This window comes from Chroicocephalus ridibundus, chromosome 1 (genome assembly GCF_963924245.1).
Source record: "Chroicocephalus ridibundus chromosome 1, bChrRid1.1, whole genome shotgun sequence".
Classification (NCBI taxonomy): Eukaryota; Metazoa; Chordata; class Aves; order Charadriiformes; family Laridae; genus Chroicocephalus; species Chroicocephalus ridibundus.
In genome coordinates, this window is record NC_086284.1 from 82,188,816 (window position 1) to 82,201,438 (window position 12,623).

At 37.3% G+C, this 12,623-nt stretch overlaps 1 protein-coding gene across 5 annotated transcripts in view; it reads left to right on the forward strand.

The window, feature by feature from the left end:
* TBL1X (transducin beta like 1 X-linked) overlaps positions 1-12,623 on the forward strand; it is a 203,623-nt gene that overhangs the window by 82,820 nt on the left and 108,180 nt on the right. Inside the window, exon 1 of one of the 5 annotated variants that reach the window (XM_063341337.1) lies at positions 8,376-8,609. The exons of the other annotated variants lie outside the window; for them this stretch is intronic. The gene's annotated coding sequence lies outside the window, so the exon portion shown is untranslated. Of the gene's footprint in view, positions 1-8,375; positions 8,610-12,623 lie in introns of those variants that run through there. 5 annotated transcript variants of the gene reach the window in all.

Consider the following 12,623-nt stretch of genomic DNA (forward strand, 5'->3'; position numbering starts at 1 on the left):
TGGAAATCTTGAAGTTCATAACTTCTGACAGCCATGACAAATAAGCAGCCATATCCTTTACCAGTCCAGAGAGTTATCTAGTATCCTTTCTTTATGTAATTTCTTACAGTAATTATTTTTTTTAAATGAGTCTTCTTTTCACTTGTTATTTATTATTCATAGTATTAATAAGAGTTCACTACTTGGCTTTTATTTTCATTGGTGTCTTGGATATTTTAATACAATAACTGTGCTCGGTTTGTTTCCTTGCTGTAGATGTTTTTGTGCTTTTTTTCACTATGTGTTTTCCAGTTCTATCATCTGGAAATATTATTAAAGATATTATATACCTTTTCTTCATCCAAAGACATGGTGCATCTGTTGACCTTCAGGGCATATTGCTGGGGCCATCTGGTTTTCAAGGGAAGTGGGGGTCGGCGAGGAATGGGGAAGGATTTAAGGCAGAAGGGGATATTAGGTTACTTATTTATTATTTGATTAAGGTATTGTTTTGTCAAGGGAGAAGACTGATTGGTACTTTCTTACAGTGCTTGACTTTTTGTAGTCTTTGTTTTTTTTCTTGGGTGGGTGTGGTGTTGGGTTTTTTTGCTGTTGTTTTTTTGAAGTGGTGCTGGGCTGGGGAAGCTCTGTGTGCGTGTGCTTCTGTGTATCAAAATAAACAAAACAGTGTGGCCCCAAACTGTTGTGAAATGTTGACCAGCGGTGCTGTTGTGGTCCATTAGTACCAGGATTAAATGACATTGTTTTGGGTGCTATTCCTAGACCGTGTTCATCTCTCACTTGGAGAAAATGTTAGTGGCCAGTGAGGAATTAGCAGAACAAGGTACCAACCCCATTTGAACCTGGGAAAGTTTGTATCTAGAACACGTTTGTGTTCTGGGAAAACACTTTTCCCTCAGTTTTTCAGAAAGAACCTGATAGTCTTTATTTAGTGAATTCTTAGCACATGCAGAGGAGATACCACGTCATTTCTGCCCTTATCTTTCCAGGATAAAGGAATCTGACATGCGTGTGCAGGTCTCACTGGGGGCTAGTGGCAGAGCAGGAAAAAAAGGAATGTCATCAGCTCTTGGTGTTCCCCGTTCCCAATACGGCCATAGCAGTTGCTGTTCAGTGGTTTTGATGCATAGTTTAACATTAAAACCTTCACTTTCTTTTACTTTTCTCTTTTCTCTAATGCCATTAAGAAACCATTTGTTGGCAATAAAGGGCATAACTTGTTAATTTTTCTTTCGCTTTGTCAATGTATGTCATATATCATATAGTGAAATACACTGCAGTGCATAAAAAGCTTTGATTTTCATATGCTAAAAGCTGTTACAATTCAGTTAACTAAAGCCTTATACATGAACTGAAAATACGGCACCCAGTTTTTTAGAAGGAGAAATAAAAATTCTTTTAAGTAAATTTACAGGATAAAGTTTGTTTTTCAACTGAAAACAAGAAACAGCTTGGTTGTAAGAGAAAAGTTTAAACTCACATTAGAAATAATGTTCTCTAATTTAACAGAGAGCTAATTAAAATTAAAGCAGGACTTCCCACATCAAATTATTGCATTTTCATATGTGTAAGTTCTGAGTGATCTGCCTAAAACCCGGAACAAACATCCATGGAGAAGGCAGAGGTGGGGTGGGTAGTTGTATGGGGGTAACTGTAATTGTTTTCATCCCAGTGCTTCTCCTCACTGTGGAATCCCCCATAACTGACCCCCTGTAAAACAAAATCTCCCCCTAGTCCAGTGGCTCCTGCGCACATGCACATCTTCTGATAACCTGTAGCAAACCAAGTGTCTAGGTTACAATTATGAGAATATGATAATCTCATTTTGTGCACTTGTACTTAATAATGTCCACACCACTTATGAAATACTCGATTCTTCTCAAAGGAAATAGTCTTCTCAAAGGATTTATTTCTTCATCTTGGCCGCTGTATTTTAGGACGACATAAGCCAGTTGAGTACTACACTTTCCTTACAAATAAATCCATGTGTTTGGAGAGGAAAGAGTAGAAGAAACAATGAACCCTTGTAATGCTTAGTCGGTTCTGCCTGAATTTGAATAACTACACAAATAGGGGGTGGGAAAAACCCCTAACTTCTATGAGGAAAGAGAAGACTAAGTAATCACATTAGGAAAGTCTGCTTAATCAATTGTGATTTCTTGGGATATTTCATCTTTATTTTAAGTGTTTTATCAGTCTGATGTGTCATTCCAGTCTTGGTCCTATGCCTTTTCTTCAGTTTCTTTCAGATAAGCTGTAAATTTGAGAGTGAGGCAAAAGAGGTTTTAGAAGCATGGTGCATATGTTCAGAGCTTGCTTTGATGTTTTCCTTGTAACCCAATATAAGCATTGCAGAGGTTTACCCAAGTAAAACTCTCTGACTGTGACCCATCTCACTTTTTTTTTTTTTTTTTTTTTTTTTTTTTTTTGGAGGGGTTCACTAATCTTGATTTTGTTAGTTGCTGTGGTACAGCAGCGAATAAAAAGTTAGCAGGCTATTGTCTTTGCTCTAGGATTTCCGATGTCCGTGATCAAAAGCCTTTCTCACAAAGCCACACATGGGTTCGTAGAAATTCCACCCAGGGCTTGTAGCTGCCCAAGTTAGAAAGCTTTCAAGACTGTGTAGCTTTTCTTAGGAAAACATGTTAAAACATCTGTCAGAAGAGCTCTTTGTTTGGAAAGCTTCTTGAAAGCACACCTTGGAATTTCCTTCCTTGGTGGTAGTGGGTTTGTGCGGTAAACATGAAATAACCAGGAGCAGTGTCACCTGGGTTCAGCATCTGAGGGGGTTGTGGAGGTGTTCGAGAGACTGCGCTTTCAAAGGGTTTCATTGTGCTGTAAAACATTGTCTGAATACACTCTGAAATAATTACAGGTTTTGGGTTTTTTTAACAAAATATAGTAAAATCAGACACAATAAGAACATGAACAAGCAAGGAATCACGTTGTGTTCAGGAGAGCATACAGTACAAAAAAATTAAAACTTAAAATTTTAATTTACAAAACTGAAAGCCTGTACTCTAGATTAATTTGTTCGGCTCTTATTCTGTGGATCAGATCTTCACGTTCTTTGTATTTTAATGTGCTGAGTTCCTGTGTATTGCTTTTTTATTCATGCAAAAATGCTTATGGAATTGTAAATTAAATTATTTTCTGGCTCAGACATCAACTAGATCATTAACTGAATTCCAAATGTAGAGCCAAACTTTATCCTGGCTGCCTCTGTAATGTTAATGGAATTACAACAGGTGTGGTGGCAAAATTTTTTTACGTGTAAAATCTTGATTACTTTGGTTAGTCATAACAGAGAAAATCTGTTTAACTTTCAAGTCCAGAATGAATTTGCAGGATGTGAATCTGGAATTCAGATAGGCAGCTAGGCTGAACAGATTCAGAGACAAGTCACTGGAGTCCCTTAACTGTAGCCATTCTTCCCACTCATTTTTGAAGGCATGTTTGAAGGAGTAAAATAGCTTAAAACTCTATTTGTATTTAAGAAGTTATTTTTTTCTCATTAGAGTAGCATGTTTAGATTTCTTACCAAAGCAATGTTTTTCATAGAAAATGTTCGTCTTTTCTAAAGTTTGGAAGAAGAATATGAAGGACCTTAGTGAAGTAGCTCAATGGATGTTTATAGGAAACATTTTCATAATGAAGAGCATTTCCAGCATGAAAAGAAACATGAAGATTACTGTTTGAAAATGTAGTAGTAGACAAGGGCACTAACATGCAAGTAAGATAAAGGAGGTTACAGAAGGACTATGAAAGGCCTTAAAAATGAGAAAAAAAAATAATGCTTGCATTTGAGGTGATAGTGTGATTTAGTGGTAGATTTATGTTATGCATATGTTATGTTATGCATAATTTTGTTATTGATGAGAGTTGCATTCAGGTGTTACATAGACACTGGAACAGGTTGCCCAGAGTTGTTTCGAATGCCCCATCATTTGAAGTGTGCAGAGTCAGGTTGGATGGGACTGTGAGCAACCTGATCTAGTGAAGGATGTATCTCCCCATGGCAGGGGTGTGGAACTAGATGGTCTTTAAAAGTCCCATCCAACTCAAACCGTTCTGTGATTCTATAGAAAAACAGAGATCTTTACATAAATTTGAAGATATTTCCAGATGGAAGTCTGGAATAATGTCTAGGTTAAAGATCATGTTATCAAAGGTTACAAGTCTGTGTAACAAAACAAGATGACTGTGATGTTGACAGTACTTAAGGAAAGTAGTAGGGTAGCAAGAAGGGCTGCAGAGCAAGGGGAGAAGGAGTAGCGAGTGTTCAAAATAATTCTGGAGTTGACAGCCAAAAGTCCTGATCACATCAGAAATGGATAAGGATTCTGATCTTCGGAGGAGAAGAGGCAAGCCTGGAACACAGAATATCTATTCATAAGTGATAATTAAAATAATTTTTGAATGACATTTCCTTGTGAGTGGAGAATAAGGGAGTCAAGGACAGAGCTCTGTGGAATCCCCACGTGAAGTATAAAATACAATTAACTGTGAATAGAAACATTTAAAACAAAGAGTAATTCCATATACTTTAAGAAGAAATTTAAGAAATGAGCAGTTTCTCTTTCAATTGAAGTCATGGTTATATGTAACATTCATGTTTCAGTGTTTTGGGTTTGATTTTTTTTCCACAGTAGGATCGAATTTCAAAAGTAGAAAAACCAGTATAGTAGAGTACTTGAGGAAATGATAGAAGTTGGAGGAAAAAACCCCACCATCTTCTGATACACACTTTACATCTGCAGTTTATGTTGATTGCAAAGGAAAAAACTGTCGTATTACCATTTATTGAGTTAAATGATACACTGAATTGAATTACATCTCCATTAAACAGGAAGGAATTTTGAGCAAACCAGTACATTTACATGAGATTTTCCATTAAACCCCATAGATACTAACAGTGAGGAAAAAAACCTGTATAAACATGGAAGCAGATTCATTTGGATTTTCAGGATGATGCCACCTGTCTCTTCTTGTTTGGAAAAAAAAATAGAAATATGCACATATACATGAGAAAGAAAAGTGGAAGACATGATTTCTAGTCTCTTAGCTGTATCCCTGTCACTTATTAACATAGGGTCTTTTGGGTGGGATCATCTCACCTAACTTCTTGGGTTACATAGATGTCAGGCAACGGAAGTGTCTGTCTATCTCGGGAGCCATCCCTGACCCAGGCCTGGGTGCTCTCAGCACACACCTCTCCTTCTGGGGCAGAGTCTCACCATCAGGTGTATCACACTCCGGAAGTGCCTGTCTCCTGACTTTGAGAAGAGCCTCGCTCGGGCACATGTCTATATTGTACCTGACAAAAAGACATCAGCCCAGCTATTAGCTTCTGCTACATTTCACTGACCTAAATGATTGACTCCTTATTGTCCCTTAAATACTTAGTTTAAAATATAGCTGAGCTTGCATTCATTTTATATGTATTTTTAATCAGCTATGCCTGCTGGCCAAGGTTTTTATTAGTCATAATTGGTATCTGATGTTATGATCTTTCTGAAATTAAAGTAACCTGCTATAAGGTACTCGCTAAGAGAAGAAAACTAAGTTAAGTTTTAAGACAGAGAGAAGAGACTGAAGTAAGAACATGGGTTCACTGTCGAAGAGATCCCAAAGCAAACAATACTGGAAAGGTATTGAGTGAGGTCAGTGTAGTCCTGGGAGGAGCTGAGTAGCTCTACGCATGTTTATAACTAATTTTTGAAATACTACAAGTGTAGCTCACATTATAAATAACCATATGTTCATTAAATAACTGAAGAAGGAATATCTGGGAAAAGTTTGTCCAGACATTTATAACTTTTTTTAAAGGGCAGTTGATTTTTTCCATATGATTTTCAGACTAAGAAACTATTTTCATCTCTTGAGACTGCTCATTGTTTTTGAGAGCTGCAATAAAAGGAAAGAGCAAAGTTATCATCCAGCCTTAAATGCAAAACATGAAAACATTTGGGATTTAAGTGGCTGTTGGTTGCTTGATATAGCTTTTACTTTATAGCAGAGGTCTATAGCAAAGCTTCACTGAAAACCTAATTTAGCTTTTTTTACCAGAGTCCAAAGTGGTGGTTGAATGCCTGAACAGAGAGGAGAATATGCGTTCTGCCTGCCAAACCAAAGAGGAGTTGTTCAATACATATTATGCAATTCATCCTCATCATAACGTACTGTTTTTCTATTTTAAATGTTGTATTCAACCATAATATAGATGCATGCAAAAAAGGATAAACTTTATATGACGAGTATACAATGAAAGTGAATTCATGAAGTAAGAGCAAGAGTAGTTCACAGTGGAAAAAACTGGAATAGATACAGATTACTTTGCAGACACTATTGTAAATGTCAAGTAGAGTTTGACAGCTGGTAGGTTGGAGACATAATTAAAAAAAAATTCCATACATGTACAGACTGCCTTTTAGCGTGAAGAATTGGCACACAGCGAAATAAGAAGGTGAGTGGCATATGGGGGATTAAGGCAGCTGAGTTCTAGTGGAAACTGGAGGCAAACAAATAGGCCTTCGAGACAAAGACAACTATAGCAGTAGCACTGGTGGTGTGTATTTGTTGGTTCATGGCATAGCAATCTACACTAATTAAAGGAAGGTTTGCCTCATGCAGTTTCCCATCCCAGCCAGAGCCTCTGTGATACAGAGAAAAGTGTCAGAGGAAAACCGTCTGGAGGAGGGACGAAGGTGCCCATTTAACAGACTGGTCTGTGTGACAGTCCATTTTGATGGAGGAGAGAAATAAGGTACACTGAGCTAAATTGTTAGACATTATGGTCATTTGGGTTAAACAAAGACATTTAGGGGAGGTCTAACTTTAAGCAATAATTAGTATTTCTGTCAAACATAGGTTTTTTTTTAATCACTTTGCATTTAGACATCTCCTGAAGTATTGATAGAAAATCAAGTTTTGAAGGTGGAATACTTGTGTTCTTTAAATATTATTTCTGTATATATTTATTTTTGGCTTTGGTTTAGATTACAAATACAATGACACTTGTCTGTGACCCTACAGAAAGAGAGATTAGTTTGGTAATGTAAACTATTTTGGGAACTGAGCTGTGCATTGATTTCTGTGTCTTTGTCTTTAGTCCCTTGCTTGGATTTCTCTGGGTGCTTTCATTATAGTTGTACCACTTCCACTTCCATTTTGTAAGACACGCTTTTTAAGCAACGTTCTGCAAGTCCAGCAGTATTCCCTTACACAGTGCATCCACTCCAGATAATTGCTCTGTCATGAGGAGATTCTGCTGAATCACAAGTCAATATTAATCTCTTAAAAATAAAGTATTTGAATTTTTACTAGAAATGGAACAGATTTTTCTTTGCAATTTAATCTGAAATACAAACTCATGACCTGTAAGTTGTGTTAAGTCCTATGCAAAACTGGGACATATTAAGTCGTGAATTTATTATTTTCATTGATCTAATGAAAATAATATGTGGGCAATATTTGCGGCTGGAGTTTTAAAAACAGTTATCAACTCAACTGTGAGAAGACTCTAACTATGCACCTGGACCTGGCGAAGGTAGTCAAACCACATTTGGCAACTGTAGGCTTTCCAGCAGGTGAAGGGCTTCTCTTCATTTCTGCTTATCGATTTAGTGAATAGCTTAAAGATGAGAGCCTGCTTGGGAGATTACTAGGCAGGAAAGCCCCTATTTTCTCCGATTAGTATTTTCATTAGAAAACCAACAAAGAGAGGCTGAGATCTGTTGGTTTTAAAATCTTGGAGGACATAGGGACCAGAAATATTCAATTAATTTCGCTATTTATAGATAATTCCTCTTGTATGTATTGAATTGGTTCAAAATGCAGAACTGTTTTATTAAATGTCATGCACATTTTCCATACATTTTATTAACTGGTAAAACTTTGTTTCAAAAGATCTTATTGTGTTTAAAAGATGGATTTTATTTTATTTTATTTTTACATTTTAATTGAAGTTTAATTTCCATTTAAAAAAAAATTATGACACCGTATATAAGGAGGGATCATTCATTACTTTCTAGCTAACTGGTGTGTAAAAACAGTAGATGTGGGTTAGAACAAATTATTCCATAGGTGTGTATGTAACACGGCTTCATGGTAAGCAAGTTGCAGTATTGAGTTGGTGCAAAGATTGTATTACATTGTACACTAATCAGTGTGTACTAAGAAAATTTGAAAAAAATGACTCAAATATCAGTGTTGTAAATGGTTGTGCAGCACCAGAATCTTTTTGGCCAAGGTCCACCAAACACGTAGGGTGTTGGCTGAAGTGAAGCGGGTGAGCTCTGGGAGGGGGAGATAACAGCAGCAAGGCACCGTTTGCACCCCTTCAGAAGGAAGTTAGGTTGGGCATACAGCTAAGGCTCAGCGCGTGTAGACAGACCATGGCCGTTCTGGTCATGGCCAACCCTTCTACCTTGCCTGCTTTCACACCCAGAGGTGGCCGGTTCCTCCTGCTGGTGCCATCCCCAGCCTGTTCAACAGCGTAGCTCTGGCACACCACCATCGCTTCTCTGGCTTGGGAGCCAGACGTTGGCCAGTCTTCCTTGACGCTAAGCAGTTCCAGGGAAGGGGCTGGAGAAACTAAAAAAGCCCAGGTTTGTTTGAAGTTGTTTTGCTGTTCTTTCTGTGATTCATGAGTGTGGACTGCGTGCTGGATGGAGTATGTTTTATGGATCGTTTTGAGGGAGGTGCTAGCTGGAGCACACTTCCTACAGCTTGAAGCAAATCTTGGTGAGGCAAAAAAAATAGAAATATGTTATAAATTAGAAATAGAACATACAGGTCTGTTCACATTGACAATAAGCTTGGGGGGAAAATCCTGTTCTAGCTTCTTGCAAAATTGAATTTCAGCTAAATGCTTCAGAAAGTATACTATCAAAAATAATCAGTTACTTAGTAAGTGTTTTTCATTTGAAATGCTGTCTATTCCTCATTACTCAGGGTTGTTATTTTTACAATGTACAAAGGTTAAAGTTGAGTTCGTGTGTTTTATAAATACCAGGTCTTTAAATATGAAATATAAGAGGCCACCCAGAACAGAGGAGTGTAAAGAGTGTATGGAATCTTCCACTTCTGTGTCAGTGGCTTGATGGTGTCATCATCGCTCTTAACTTATTTATTTAACCACCTGGCATTGCTGCTGTTTGACTTGCGAGTTCATTTCTTGACCTGGTAGGAAGTTTGAAGTGTTTCTAAATTCAATACTGGAGTATTTCATTAGAAAGGAAGAGTTGTTGAGGAGACTTGGGAACTGTGTCTCCTTTTCTCTGGGTAGATCTGAGCGTAAGCATGGTGGCAGAGCAGCGTGGGGAAAATTTACACCCTTTCATGTGAATCTTTCATTTATTGGGGCTCTCAGCCTAGGATTGCTCTTAATACCCTATTGATTCATTGCAGGACAAGAAAAGAATGAAAAAATACATAACTTGTGGCTAGCTTAGAGATTCTAGAAACATTCCTCAAATTATTGGATGCATAAGTCTTCCTAAATATTTTGCACTGAGCAGAATTTAGATGTACTTATTAAGTCTTCTTTTGTTTCTCTTTCCCTTTTGCAATCATATGGTAAAAGTTTCAGAAGTGGTTTAAGGCAGTCGTATTAATTTTCTCTGTAAACTGAATTATTATGTTGGTGCTGAGATTTTTTTTGATCCCCAAAACATGTGAAGACAGGGAATTTAGGAAAGAATGGAAGGAAAAGTGACTGTTGCTTGCCGTTATTGTGTAACAAATCTCTGAGGTTAATTTGGATTCCCCTGCACATCTGTGTAAGTATCGTGTGTTCACGAGTCTGTGTGCACGTTTGGTAGGGCATGTTGTAAAATACAGAAAATGAGTCTTCTGTTCTAAAGAGATCTCTTTCTCTCTTGCCTTATCCATTCTGCCTTGTGCAACAATTGCCCAAGCCTAATTCCCTTTTATGTGATATTGATTAACAGCCGTGCTGAGTCTAAGACTGTCAGAAGGACTAAAGGGTATTTAATTTATTCATCTAGAATAAAGTAGAAGACAGTGCAGCAGCAGCAGCTGCAACATAAAACATTGGCACTTCATCTCCAAAATACAAGACTGGTTCAGTTAATAACCCAGCAATCCTGTCTCCCTGATGTGAAGGAAATTCATAGAAGTCCAAAGAGTGAATGTTTGGAGAATGCGAGCGAGCGATGAGCTTGTCTCAAGACCACTGCATGCTTCGGGTATGTTCTTAGGCGCAATGCCAAGTGATTACATTCGCATGGAAAGAATACCATTTTACCAGAGGCACAATATTCCTAAAGTCAGGTTTTCAAAAAGGAAAAAACATGCAAGAACGTTTCTCTGGTTAATTTTTTGATAAGTCCATCACCTCTACAAACCGTTCTTTTGTAAATGTAGATGAAGATTTCACATTGGTTGAAAAAATGTTTGTGAAAATCCCCAGTTCTCATACATAGCTTCAATGTGGAAATTTATTGTAGAAGTATTTGCATATTTGTCTGGTTTTGGATTTGGGCTGAGTTCAAAAGAAGGAGTTGAATGCTAGAATCTTTTTCATACTTAGAACAGGAAAGAAAGGAATTAAGAAAAATTAAGGATGGGGTTGTGTTCAACTAATAGAGTTAAGATAACTAAAATCACAGTTAGGTATTTTGTCCCATAACATTTCAATGATACCTGCCACAAATCTACAGCGGGATTTTTTTCTGTAGTCATAAATTGCAAGGAATATGCATTCATGTTCCACTAAAACACATCCTGGTGTGTCTTGATACTGGAACCATCAGGAGGTCCCAGAGCTGTAGGCTGTTGGGGGCTGGGATAGTACCACTGTGCCCTTGCTTTGTTCATACATTCTTCATTAGATATCTACTTTTGCCATGATTAAAGAAGAGATACTGGCTAAAGTGGATGTTTGACTTGATGTAGTAAGTCTGTTTTTATGGTATTTTAATTTTAAATTTGTATTTAAAATAATTTTAAGTATTGTGTATATTATGCAGAATTGTTTTGTGGAAAAGACATTAAAATTAAAATGCTTGAGAAGAATGACTTACATAAATGGGAACACAAATACACTTCTTTTATTATAAGACTGTAAATTACATTTTGTCTGGACTGAACTGTAAGAAACATCTTTATAGTAGATAATTCCTTAAATCAGACAATAACAATAGTCATGTTTGGATTTTTGCTAGCAGGCAGCCTGTCCCAGAGCTGTATGTTTCTGTCTTTAACATCCTAGAGCTTGGATGTGATATCATTAATTTATTAATTAACATAGAAAACACCAGTGTGCTGATGGTTAAAGGGGTTTGGTTTTATTTGCATGTGTTCATATTCAGTATTCAAGTATGGATGGATTATTTTCCCTCGTTCGGGGGGAGTAGGGTAGAAGAGACAGGAAAAGAGGATACAATAGCTAGTTCTCAGTTTTTGAAATTATTATTCTTATCTTCGTCTTTAAAAATAGCCCTCCTTGCAGATTAAGACTCATCAAAGCAGAATGAAGATGACAGAACAAGCAGGTGCTGTGCTTTCTTGTAAAACAGTTTATCTGCCCAGTCTCTCCACCTCATGAGTAGATCTTCACATCTTTTATTCTTAGTCGTGTTAATTTTTTGGAGTTTTTAGGCATGTGGATGGAAGGCAGCTCTCCACACCAGGGTTAAACCGGATCAGACTGTGTAGTTACAAAGCAGAGCAGAAAGAGAGTGAGTTTATGGGGAAAATCAATTGTTGGTATGCCGAGTACAAATTAAAGCCAGCTTGTTGCACTGTTTATTTAAGAGGTGAACTTTACTGTGACTGGCGAAGAGATCACAAACCTAAATAATGTCATTGCTTTACTCATTAAAGCTGGAACAACGAAGTGAACAATGTTACGGTAGCACAGCCGCATGTCTGTGCATGGTCTCTTCAGAATGAGATGAGGTAGTGCTGTTAGAAAAAATAAATTATTTTAAATTAAATCTTTGTTGCTTCCACAACTAGACCTTAATTAATTGCTATGTGATCAGGATAGTGCAGGCCAGTTGCCAAATCTCTAGAGCGGCAGCTATCTGTCCTGCCCTATGCTACCCAGGCCTTTAATATTTATACATGTCTGCGTGGATTTTTTTAAACTGATACTGGACATACAGACCAGGTGGTAGTTGTGTCATTTCACAAACAGTGTCTGGTCATAGAACAATGTATATAAACCTCTGTATTTAATTTGTATTGGATAGCATTTTCAGAACAACAGTTAGAAGTTGTTTCTCAACAATGTAATTCATTTAATAACTGTCACTGAATGCACAGAAGCGCTTGATTCTATGTATAAATTCCATATCATGATAGAAGTAAGTCTCCCAATGCTATGCATTTCAGTTCGATTATTATTGCATTTATTGAATGGTTAAAGTTATTCAGCCTTTGGCCTTCAGCTGTGGTAGCGTGCCTCAGGTGGTAAGTAAACTGCCTACAAATACGCTGCTTGTCATGTCTTACTGCTTAATTTATTCTTTGGAATAAGTTTAGTCTCATAATAGGCAGGCACATCACGAAGCAAAAAACCATTAGACAGGGACGAAATATTAGCGTTGTAAAGCCCTTCCGAACATTGAGTCGCTTATCTTTCATAGAAAGTA